This window comes from Hemiscyllium ocellatum, chromosome 20 (genome assembly GCF_020745735.1).
Source record: "Hemiscyllium ocellatum isolate sHemOce1 chromosome 20, sHemOce1.pat.X.cur, whole genome shotgun sequence".
Lineage (NCBI taxonomy): Eukaryota > Metazoa > Chordata > Chondrichthyes > Orectolobiformes > Hemiscylliidae > Hemiscyllium > Hemiscyllium ocellatum.
In genome coordinates this window covers 49216664-49229403 of record NC_083420.1, presented here as the reverse complement: position 1 = coordinate 49229403, position 12740 = coordinate 49216664, and positions in this window count along the sequence as shown.

Genomic DNA, 12740 nt, shown 5'->3' with positions numbered 1-12740 from the left:
TGTTAGGGGAGCATTCAGGACTGATACCTGTTCAGGGGTTAAGTCCGGAAAGGCCAGACTTTTTAAAAAAAGGACTGCATCCTCCTGGCTCTATCTTCACAATCCTGTGATTTATACAAATCAGAATAAAACTTTCTGAAGATTGTGTTGATCCTTTTGTGATTGTGAGTCAGAGTACCAGCACTTTCCCTGATGGGCGTGTAGCTTGAGGGGCCTTTTTTTTGCCTTGCAAGAAATGATAAGTATCTACCAGGTTTATCAACAAATTCATATAATCTTTGCTTTGCAAATAATATTTCCCTCTTTGCCGTTTGAATAAGCGTGGTATTCAGGGCTGTCCTAAGGGCTGAAATCCTTTGTAATTTAGCAATAGAAGGTTTATCAATGTACACTGTTTCAGCTGCTTTTAAGTGAGCCTCAAGTACATGCTGTTGTTCTCCCTTTAGTTTTTTTCTGGGTCACCAAGTATGAAATGATCAGACCCCACGCATAAGCCTTACTGGTCTCCCACATCACCGGGTTACTAGCCGTACCTGAGTTTATTTCCAAAAAAGTGTTAAACTCTTGAGAAAAATATTTTACAAAATTACTATCCTTCGTTAAGAAGGAATCCGTACGCCAATGTCGGGGGGAGTGCCTCATTGTTCCTAGCCTTGATTTCCATATACACAGGAGCTTGATCAGAAATTATTATATTACCTATTTTGCAGAATGATATGGAATTCAAAAAGGTCAAGGGGCTAAAAACCGTATCAATTCTAGTGTGACATTTATGTGGATTAGAATAAAAAAAACCTCTGCCTTGCAGGGGGAGGCACCTCCACACATCTACTAATCCTAACTCTTTATTCAAACCCATCCAAAACACCCCCAGCATAGACCATACAAAATTCACAAAAATAGAGATTCTTTAATACACTCACACCAATATAATAAAAACTAGTTTTAAATAGAAAAAAAAAACACATATTTAAACGGAGATTTTCCCCATTGTTTCCAGGAGGTAACACTTCCTTTCCAAAAACCCATCATATCCTCTCCGAACCAGTGCCCCACCTTCGATCCAGGCACCCATAATAAAATAAGGATAATTCAAGTGTACTATAAAGCTAAAGTTAACGGTGAGTACCCTAGCCCCCCCCCATACACACCAAAACCTGGATATATTTGGTAATGTTCATACCATGTATGAACATATAAAACTACAGTCTCAGCAGGTAATAATTAAGTATAGGAACACAAAATAATAGGGGGGAAACAACTCCTCTCTAAAAGAAAGAGATAAGGTAGGACAAGGCAGACACCCCTCCTCCCCTGAATCAACTAGACCAACTGGCCTAGTGGAGAACAAATAAGCCCCCCTCCCTACCCCCCAGAAATAATATTAAGCAATAAAGGTAATAAGAGGAAAAAAAAACAGTAAACCGGGGAAAGTGGGGGTGGGAGCAGAACAGCATCATTCACCACGCGCATTAACTCTTACAATTTATTTAAGAGAGTCCAAAAACTCCTTGGCCTTCTCCGGCGATCCGAAGTTATAGATGGACCCTTCATGGCTAAAATGTAACGTTGCTGGGTAGCGCAGGGAGTATTGAATGTTTAAATCCCTTAAAAGTTTCTTCGTTTCATTAAATGCCCTCCTCTTGCAGGCCAAAGCTTGGGAAAAATCCTGAAACAGCATAATCTTGGATCTTTTGTAAGTCATGGTTTGGGGATCTTTCCCAAGATTTCTGGAGGCTTTCAGGAGCATTTGCTCCTCTCTGTAGCACTGCAGCCGGAACAGGACTGGGCAGGGGCACTGGTCCAACCCGGGTCTGCGTATTGTAAGGCTCATTCTACCCTTACCTGGCGTGATCCAGCCTCCAGCTTCAACATCTGAAGGAGCCATTGCTCCAGAAATACTGCAAGCTGGCCTTCCTCTTCCCATTCGGGAAGGCCCAACAAACGATTTGATTTTCTAAGGCCCGATCTCGCTGTTCGAGAGTCCAGACCCGACCCACAGCCGATTCTGCAGTAGCCTCAGAAGTTGCGGTCTTTAGCTCCGCCCCTCCGATTCGATGTTCGATTTTCTGTATGTCTGACTTGAGCCAACTGTATAATGGAGATTTGGCCCTCGGTTTTCTTTTCTTTGTTCCACTGGCTGTGTCCCTTTAGCAATTTATGATTTGTTACCTTGTTCAAACTGCTTTTACACGACCTAAGATTCCTGATAAAAAACAATTACAATTTCTTTTCTTGGCCTCCTTTCCACAGCTATTTTTAGTCTATGTAACTTTTCAGATTGTGGTTTTTATTGACCACATGTCGTTCTGTTCTATCTTTCCCTGTAAATCATGTCCTGCCTCTTTTGACAATGGCTTTTAAAATGGCTTCTGTAGATTTGCCCCTTATTTCCAGTTTTCTTTATTCTTTCTTCCACTTTCTGCTTTTTCTCTGAAATAACCGCATAGAGGCTGGTATCCTGTCCCCAAGTCACCCTTGACTAGCCAGCTCAAAGCCAGTCCCTAGAATGAGGAGCATCTCTGAATCTCCTGTTTCTATCCATCAGCCAGGGCTCCCTGATTGATCCAGATTAACAACCCCAATCAGGGATCTCATAGTCAATGAGATACACCGGCCCATGGTTCCAATCATTACACTTTCCTTCAACTGAGTACTATTTCTATTCAACCTTATAAGTACATAACCATTTTGCCAATTACCCCTATGCCCTTCTTTTCATTTCACTTCTGACCACAATTGGTTATGAGTGAGAAAACGTATTCTGGTCAGGTCTAATTCTGAATATTTCTCAAGCCAGTTTCTTGTTTATATATTTTTGAATTTTCTCTTCCATTTACTTATATATAACATTTTCTTCCATTGTATTCAGTCCATACAATTACTGTAATTTCCCAACTGTTATGATCCTAGCCTCATTAATATAGTTGGGTCCTTTAATATAAATGGTGAAAATTATTTGATTCTGTTCCCACTTCTTAGTAATCCAACTGAAGTGTAATTAAGCTGTGAATTGGTATCTCATAACATCAAGGCGTTAAGATGGTGCCAGCATTGTAAGGTTTGAATTTCAGTCATAGTACTTGGCCTAAACTCATCCTTATTATTTGCTCTGACCTCAAGACAATAGTTACAGAGGCTAGTATCAAAATTACAAAGCATTTCAAACAGTTGGCTCACAGGAAAAGCCATTCAAGGCAAGAATTATAACCAGGGAATGGGATTTTCAATATTGGGAAATTGTTCTGGGAGAGAGCCAGAGCATATATCGAAGTGATTTTTCTTTTTTTCTCTAATGAAAATCTCAACACTTGCTAGTTATCTACCCCACTGATATAGCTCTACATTTTTGTTCAAAGTACCTAGCTTCCTCTGCATGATGACAATCAGTGAGTCTGATTGATGTCATATAAGGAAAATTTCCCTGTCATTCTCTCTAGGTTCTTACGATGGTTTGGAGGTTCCAGTGTTGGACTGGGGTGTACAAAGTTAAAAATCACACAGGTTGAGGATAGTGTGAGGTTGGGTCTAGGAGATGGGGGACAGGAATTATGTCAATGATGAGACATTTGCCCCAGTGCAGTGCTATGGGGTTGGAGGGACATTGATTTACACTTTGCCACCATGGTACTGGTGAAACCACCAAGTTTTTATGCTGCTAGTATTTTCCATTTTCCTTTCAGATCACCTGCATTTCTGGGCATTTTTGGTTTTCAGCTCAGCATGGTGGGGTAAGGGGAATGGGAGGACTTTCAGCTGTTTGCCCTTTAATGCTTGCATTCACTGTCCAAACGTATTTGTCTCTTTCCCCCTCTGTCCTAGATGCTCTTTAGGACTATTCTCTTTGACCACTCCAAATATCTCCTCACATAGCTTTGGCTAACTCAGTTGGCTGGACAGCAGGGTAGCAATGTAGAATGACGCCACTGATATGGGTTCAATACCTGCACCAGCTGAGGTGATAATGAAGGGCTCTCCTTCTCAGCGTCTCCCCTTGCCTGAGGGTTGGTGACCCTTAAGTCAAACCACCACTTTCTAATGATACAGTAGGGCTGTACCTTTATATGGGGCACTGGGGACTGCATCTGGAGTACTGTGTACGGTGTTAATCACCTTACTTAATGAAAGATGTAAAAATGTTGAAAGTATTTCAAATAAGATTTGCCAGACTAATCCCTGGAGTTGTATTGTGAGGAAAGGTTGAACAGACTAGGCTCTTCCCCACTAGAGATTTCAAAAGTAAGAGGGGACTTGATTGAAACCTAAAACATCATCTGGATGTGGAAAGGAGGTTTCTTCTTAGAGGAGAATCTAGGATGAGTGGTCAGTGTTTAAAAATAAGGGGTCATACATTGAAGACAAATAAGCGAATTTGTTTTCTCTCAGAGGGTCATGGATCTTTGGGACTCTCTTTCCTAAAAGGTAGAGGAAGCAGAGTCTCAATATGTTTAAGGCAGAGGTAGGTAGATTCTTGATGAACAAGGGGTTGATTATTGGGGGTCAGTGTGAATGTGTGGTGAACAGATCAGCCATAACCTTATTGAACGGCAGAGCAAACTCGGACTGTATGGCTCCCTCCTGTTCTGCATTCATGTGCTGTTGTGTAATCATTTGGAGTCGATTTAGCTCAGTCAGCTGGGCAGCTGGCTTATGATATAGGGTATACACCAACAGCACATGTTCAATTCCTGCACTGGCTGGGATTATCATGAAGGACTCTCCTTCTAAACCTCTCTCCTCACCTGAGCCAAGGTGACCCTCAGGTTAAACCATTGCCAGTGTTCTCTCTATAATTAATGAGCATTATTGTTCAGTAAGCATATAACATTTTTACGTAAGTCCTCCCTGCTAATTTTCTTGTGAATCACCGAGTAATATTGCAATGCACACTATTGAAATGCAAACCTTATTGATGGTATTTTATATTACAGGGCAATGTCCTATTTGCGAGTCAAAAAGATCACCCTCTCCCTATTTTCTTCCAGTGTCCCAAATTGATAGAAATGCTTTCTTATCTTTCAGCCTGTCATTAATCTGAAGGCCAGGAACCCTTCACAGACACTGCTTCATCTGCTGTGGATATCCAGAGTATCCTGTTTTTATTTCAACATTCTGCTTTTTTCCTTCAGGCAGTGGTGTTTCTGAAATCAAACGAAATTGGCGTGTTGGAACAAGCGCAGTAACATTATATTTAAGTGTGAATTCACTCCAGCCCTTATAACAATCTGCATGGGAAATAAATGTTTAACAGATTCTAGCAGAGATCAAATAAAACACGCTGAATGCAACATCAAAACATTGCCAGAAGATTTCACAACCTTAAAAAGAAGATTGTATGACCCAAATGTTTTATGAGGAGTGTAAGAATCTTTCATTCAGATTAACTCCCCAAATACCAAACCAAACTAGTAGTTACACACAAAAGAACAAGTGATGATAATTTACTTGGTAGCTGAAGGGGTTAATAACCATCCAGTATTAGAAAGGAAAGTGTGCAGGTTAGGTAAGTTGGCCATGCTAAATTGCCCATAGTATTCAGGGATGTGTAGGTGAGGTGCAATAATCAGGGGTAATACGGGAGGAGAATGGGCCTGGGTGGGTTATCCTTTGGAGGGTCAGTGTGGACTTGCTGGGCTGAAGGACCTATATCTACACTGTAGTGATTCTATAACGAAATAAAGATCTGCATTGACATAGTACCTTACACAGCAGCAGTACACAACTGTAATGCGCTTTACAGTCAATGAAGTACTGTTGAATTGCAGTTATTGCTGGAATGTACGGCAAGAATAAATCCCAGCGTATGTACAAATAATTAATAGTATTCAGAGCTGTAATTAAACAGTAATTAAACTGCAAATTGTTTTTTGTATCTCAGTAATAGTCAACATTTGCTCCCTGCTTTTTACAATTGAATGGACCAAATCTATGGGCCTTCTGTTCCATAAGGTTCTTGCAGCAGATGGTGTTCCAGATTTATTTAAGACAATAGCCCTCAAACCCAGAGTTCCAAACTTCAGGAATTTGTGGAACGCTAACATTGAATCACACCAGAATGACCAGCTCCCAGTTCTCCAACTGGTGAGAATAAGTTGTTCAGTTATGTGGTTTATCCTGGTAGCAATGTCTCACGGCAATGCTATCAAACTCTGCCTTACATTTCACCTCGCGATAGAGAATGATCATTCAACAACATTTTCCCAACGCAATTTTACAATCAAAGTGCTATCAGTTCTATGATTCCCAAGTAAAATAGTGATGCAAATCATTTGCAATGGTAAAGCAAAACTTAACTAACCTCCTTATTCAAAGCAACAAGGTTAGTATGCAAAGTTGACCAAATCTAAGTGAGAAACAATGATCTCTGTTCATTCCTCATTAATCCAAACCAACAATGCAGACTTGACATTGCCATCATAGTCTTTCACCATTTGTTACTATTCAGTAATAACTTTCAAAAGGGAATTGAATATATAAACACAGGCAAAGAAATTGCAGGGTTATGTCAACACCATCTCCTCCAAGTCACTCACCATCCTGATTTGGAAATACACATCATTCTTGGGTCAGTGTCCTGGGATCCCCGTCCTACAACGCTGTGAGTGTCCTTCCACCCATGGACTACTGTAACTCAAGAAGGAAGCTCACCACCGTTTTCTCCAGAGCAATGAACGATGGGCACCAAATGCTGTCCCAGCCTATGGGGCTTACAGCTCATGAACAAAGTAGAACAATGAGTAAAGGCCTGGGAATAACTTGATGGCTCTTGCAGGGAGAATCGGAAAGTTTGGAAAAGCACAGCAGGGCAGGCAACATCTGAGGAGCAGGAAAGTCAACGTTTCAGGCATAAGCCGTCCATCAGGAGTGATGAAGGGTTTATGCTCAAACGTCGACTCTCTGCTCCTCGGATACTGCCTGACCTGCTGTGCTTTTCCAGCACCACACTTTTCGACTCTGATTCTCCAACATCTGCAGTCCTCACTTTCTCTCAGCTGTTGCAGGGAACCTGGCGAGACAGGATGAATACTATCCTTCTGTGTTGTATTGAAGGTACAATAGTTTTGCAAGATTTTTCACAAGGACCACCAGCACAATATAGCTTTTATTGGTTTCTGAGCAGATGGTAGCATTACCAATAAGGAGGATGAAACAGTGCTTACGAATGAAGTGCTTTCCTTTTGAGGAAAGTTTGACCAGAACACAGATCGAGTTCAGGAGAAAGCGAGGCAAATAGTACTGAGACATATACGATCCTTAGGGGACTTGACAGAGTGAATGCTAACAGGATGGTTACCCAGTAGGAGAGACAAGAACGAGCAGGCGCCATCTAAGAATCAAAGGTCTTGCTTTTCAGACAGAAACAAGGAGATTTTCTTTTCTTCAATAGTCTGCGGAATATTCTTCCCAAGAAAACAGTGGGGGCTTAAGTCATTGAATTTATTCAAAGATAGATTTTCGAAAGACAAGGGAGTTGGGGTAATGGAGGGAGGGAGAAAGGGATAATAGGCAGTTTGTTCGGGAGGTAGAATTGAGACCACAGCCAGATCAGCCATGATCTTATTAAATGGCAGTGTGGAGTCAAAGATCTAAATGACTTGCTCTTGCCCCTTTGATCCTATTTGAGCATGTTTCAAATTGTTGTGGTTCTGTTCGCCGAGCTGAGCGAACAGAACCACAACAAGAGCACCCGAGCTACAAATCTTCTCACAATGTTTCACATTCCATGGCAACAATTCTCTTGAAATGTTTGTGCATTACATTTCGAAATGCTGGTTTTATAAAAGCTTCTCTGTGTTGCCTTCTAGAGAAGGAAGAGATGTTAATACCAAAACACTAGAGAGAGAGAGAGAGAGAGCTGAAGGGTCAGTATGGGGAAGCTTTGGGCAAAAGGTAGCAGTTATGAGAATGAAGGGCTATTTTTGCATATGAGTAATGTGTGTTTATAAAGGCAAACACACCACAACTGTATGTAGTACACTGAATTAAGGGAAGACAGCAACATGCTTCCTTATCTCCACTCACCTGGGAAGGTTAAAAACATCTTGTACCATTGTTTTTTGTACAGCTTACTGTTGGATATTGATCATCACTCACTGATATTCCTCCTGGCCTGCTCCTCTCAGGTCTCTGTGACGCTGCTCATTAGAGAGAGGAATCCTTCTTTATCTGATGATCTTGGAGAATTCTGAGATCTCTACCCCCCCTTTCAGGAAAGGCATTCATTTTCTCACCTTCCTCCACTAAATACTGACACATTCTTGAAATTGCCATTCCCAATGCAGCCAAAGCCAGCTCACCCCTCCCCCCTCCCTCCCCCAGCTCACTAGGATCTCAATCACGGAGTGTTGTCTATGGCAGGAACTCTCTGGTGTTAGAACAGTGAAGCTGACCTGAACATTCTTGCAGAGTCAGTGCTCTGAATTTCAAGGACTTGATTGTTGATCTGAGGTCATACAATCTGAGCATCTCAGTTAATAAGTAAGACTGCAGAAATAAATTGTTCCAAAAATTGTAGTGAATTAATGTGTTTTACAATATAAATCACCAATAAACTTTGTTGGATGGATACTAGAGAACATCATCTGCACTAACATGATAGTCAGAATGACTTTCAGCAATTTGTTCCCACATCAGTAATCATACATGCTTTATGCTGCAGGGTTCCTTACAGCCCAGATAAAGAGGTTATTTTTTGTGTAATTGATACAGTTGAGTTGAATTTTAGAATTTCTTTCTGGAGTCTGTGAATGATGTTTGGTCTAAATTGTTGGAATGGACCCTTTGTCTTCACTGCTACCCATCTTCCAGGTTTTAAAATAACACTGGGACATTATCATGACCGACAGGGTGTAGCAATTTCGGGCAACACAGAAGCAGGGCGCAAGCAGTGGAACCTGGGAAAAGCAGCTAAAATGGACAGAGCAGCCACCTTTTTCTGAAAGCTTGACATGATTTCCCAGCAGGCTCAGCTGGCTGCTATCTCTGTGCCTGTACAAAAGAGAGCCCAGCCCCCAAGGTGTTCTGGCAGGAATCGGCCAGACACCTAAGTGTATTGGAGGGGGGAAGTGGCCACTATGCAGGCCTGATAAGCCAACAAAGCCTGGAGTCACGATGTCTGGGCTAGGCTCAGGAGATCAGAAGAGAGCCATTAGCACCTCCGTGTGAGCAAACGGAGAGATTATGAAACAATGGACACAGCCATGGAGGTCATTTTCACCTGCACGGTAGGGAATTGGAAAACACATCGGACCTTGCCAGTGCCCTGGGGGCATTTCCAGACTATAACTGCAGAGGTACCTGGGCTCTCTAAAAAAAGAAGGTGGCTCTCCTGACTGCTGGAACAGATCTCTCTCTCTCTCTCTTCGCTGGCTGCTGGGACAAGTCTGCTGTTCACCCTCGCACTCAATTTCAAGTCTGGCTGTAAGTTTCTTACCCAGAAGCATTTTCCGAGAACCATATCAGTGGTTGAGGCTTTGTGGGAAAGGGGGTTCTCCACTGTCATAGTTATAAGCATTGCTAACTTGTGTAAAGTAAGGCCTTACGTTGTGTGCGTTAGCATCTTGTTCCCATAGTCATAGTAGACTGTATAGTGTCTAATGTTTGTCTTTCTTACGGGTTCTGGTGGGTGTTGATAATAAAATGGTGTTGGACTGTCGCTCTGCGTCTTGTTTGCCCCATTGCACCCTCACCACGGACCTCTGGTAAAGTCACGGTGTTTCAAAAGGCCTTGCCATAATTCCGGAGTCGAGAATCTAGGGTTTTTCCTGGGACACCTCGAAGCCGTCCACTCAGGACTGGGTCTGGTCAGGCATAAACAGCCCAGTCCTTTTCTCTCTTCCGGGGAAACTGCCCGAGTGGGTAGACAACGGGGTGGCCATTGAACCACTGACGGAAGGGAGAATCGCCTGAGTATTGGTGGCAGTGGGTTACCTGGGTGATATGAGGGTCAGACTTGCTGTGCAGCCTGCAGCAGTTTTGACTCAGCGCTCGCCCCAGAGGGAATCCCATAGTGTGGGATTTCCCCGGTTCCTAGAACCAGCTGGTGCGAGACACGCGCAGGTGGCCACCCTGTCAGATACCGACTCAGCGCGGAGTAAAGCAGGAACAGGACCCGCTACAAGGGTCAGCATTAATTGCCCATCTCTACTTGCATCTGAAACAATAATACTGAGCTATTGTCTTGGACTGCTACATTCGGTGCACTGAACTGAACAGAACTGAATGCTTCCCTACAATGTGTCCAAGTCAGGATGGTGTATGTGTGAGACGGAACTGAGACATGATGGAGCTCCCCAATGCTTTGGTTTCCCTTGTCCCTCTTGGCAGAGACAGACACAGGTTTGAGAGATTCTGGAAGCAATATCAGAGCAGGAGTAATGTACTTCATTTAAAGTTGATTAAGAGGGAAGTCACATATAAATGGCCATTCATGGTTGAAATAGAAAAATCTGACCCTGTCCCTGTTCCTGGCACTGTAACTTTTCTCTGCATATGGTGATGTCAGAAATAAACATTTCAAGAAGGCAGCATTTTATTTAAAAATAGATCTTTAAGAGGGAGGCTTGTAATAATATAACTCCAAGCACTCTTGGATTATTCAAATCTTCAGTCAAAGATGAAGATTGACATTTGAGTTACATTGAATAGAGCCCAAAATCAGATGCAGGGATCCGAATGCCTAGTTGCCCTGAGCTCATTTAAAGTGATGCAATGGACCTGAGCTCATGTGATGAGCTAGTTAAAACCAGCCACAATGCCAGCTGTCATGACAACAAAAGGTGCTAGGAGGAAACACAACAGAAAATCTTTTGAGAAAATCTTAGAGTTTCTGATATCACCTGGTATCTTAGCTCACTCAATCTACCATTTTTGCTGCTGCATCTTCTACAGGAATGGGAGATGTACTCTTTCAGGTGCAGGTTGATGGCAAGTGTAGACCAGCTCACTATGCATCCCAGCCACAGAGAGACTGGAGAGACATATACAATGGTCATGAAAGAAGAGTTAGCTTCTTGTGTGAAGAAATTGGTCACCATTCAACATGCCCTTAGTGACACGTTTACCTTCTAAGGAGTAGGCAAAAATGCCTGCGGGTGAACAATGATTCAGGCTGAGGATGATAAGCTTTGATGCTATGACAGAATATGTTCCAGAAAGGCCGCAAAATACAGTGGATGCTTTGACTTGTATCCCAGTGGCAAGATCAGAACAAGAGGTCTGTTGAAGAGGTCAAAGCCTTTGCATTGACCATGCCTACAGGTCTGCCAGCAACAGTGCAAGGACTGAATGAAGTTCGAGTTGTATAGAGATCTGATTGAGAAAGTGCCCAGGTAAGAGAGTACTGCATCAAAGGAAGACTATACCACACAATCCTATTTTCAGAGTTGACACTACCTCAGCATGGTTGATGGTTTACTCATCAAGATGATGGGGTGGTCAATACAAAAGGTGACATTTAGCAGCAATTGCACCAATTGCATTTGGGCATCCCAAATGTTTTTAGATTTTTTTTTAGATTAGACTTACAGTGTGGAAACAGGCCCTTCGGCCCAACAAGTCCACACCGACCCGCCGAAGCGAAACCCACCCATACCCCTACATTACCCCTTACCTAACACTATGGGCAATTTAGCATGGCCAATTCACCTGACCCGCACATCTTTGGACTGTGGGAGGAAACCGGAGCACCCGGAGGAAACCCACGCAGACACGGGGAGAACGTGCAAACTCCACACAGTCAGTCGCCTGAGTCGGGAATTGAACCCGGGTCTTCAGGCGCTGTGAGGCAGCAGTGCTAACCACTGTGCCACCGTGCCGCCCAGAGGAGGGATATTCTGTTTGGTAGCCAGGTCTCTTGGAGTTACTGTATTCCCCATCAGGAGGTATAAGAACTGTTGATGTTATCTGGCTTTCCATTATGACCATGGGAATGTCCTTGGATGGACCAGTGCAAAAATAGAAGTAAGATGCTCTTGACTTTGGTGGAAAACTTCCAAAGAAGTGTCATACTGTACTCTAAGCATGAACTCTGCATCTCTCTCCATAGATGCTGCCAGACCTGCTGAGTTTCTCCAGCACTTCTGGTTTGCATTTCAGATCTCCAGCATTCCCAGTACTTATTATTATGTTATATTGGCTAATGGGCTAATTCTATAATCATTTAACATGCTCATCGCATGCGGTGTACATCATCACACAAACGGATGCAACATCATATGATTTGGTCTCTTATACAACCTTGTGGGAGATCACAGCATACAGAACAGCAAGGTGTGTTCCAATAAAGCTCTGTTTTCCAATAAAGCAGTTTCCTCTGCTTCTGTAGTCTCAATAATATTTTGCATTTGTTGAACGATGCCAAGAATATTGGAAGTGGCAGATATTGAGGGATCGTCTGAAATGACAAGCGGACCAGAGAATCAATATCTTGGTTGCCTTGCTGGAGGTCTTCCTGCAGAAGGTGGATAGGAGGAGAGAGAGAGATTCTCTTCCCTCATGGGGCAATGAAATCCTGCAGGGACACACTGTGAAGGAAGAAGGAACAAACGGATTCAGTGCTACAAGAAGATCAGTGGTTTCATCAGAGCAGACAAAAGTAGTGAATGCATGCTGTATGTATGCTTGAAAATACTCAAAAACTACCTTTTGATCAGCCAGTGGTATCCGAGGCTGAGGGCAGAGAATGACTGAGCATCATGCTATCTGGCACGCGCAGTTATCACCTCAGAAATGTTCACTTT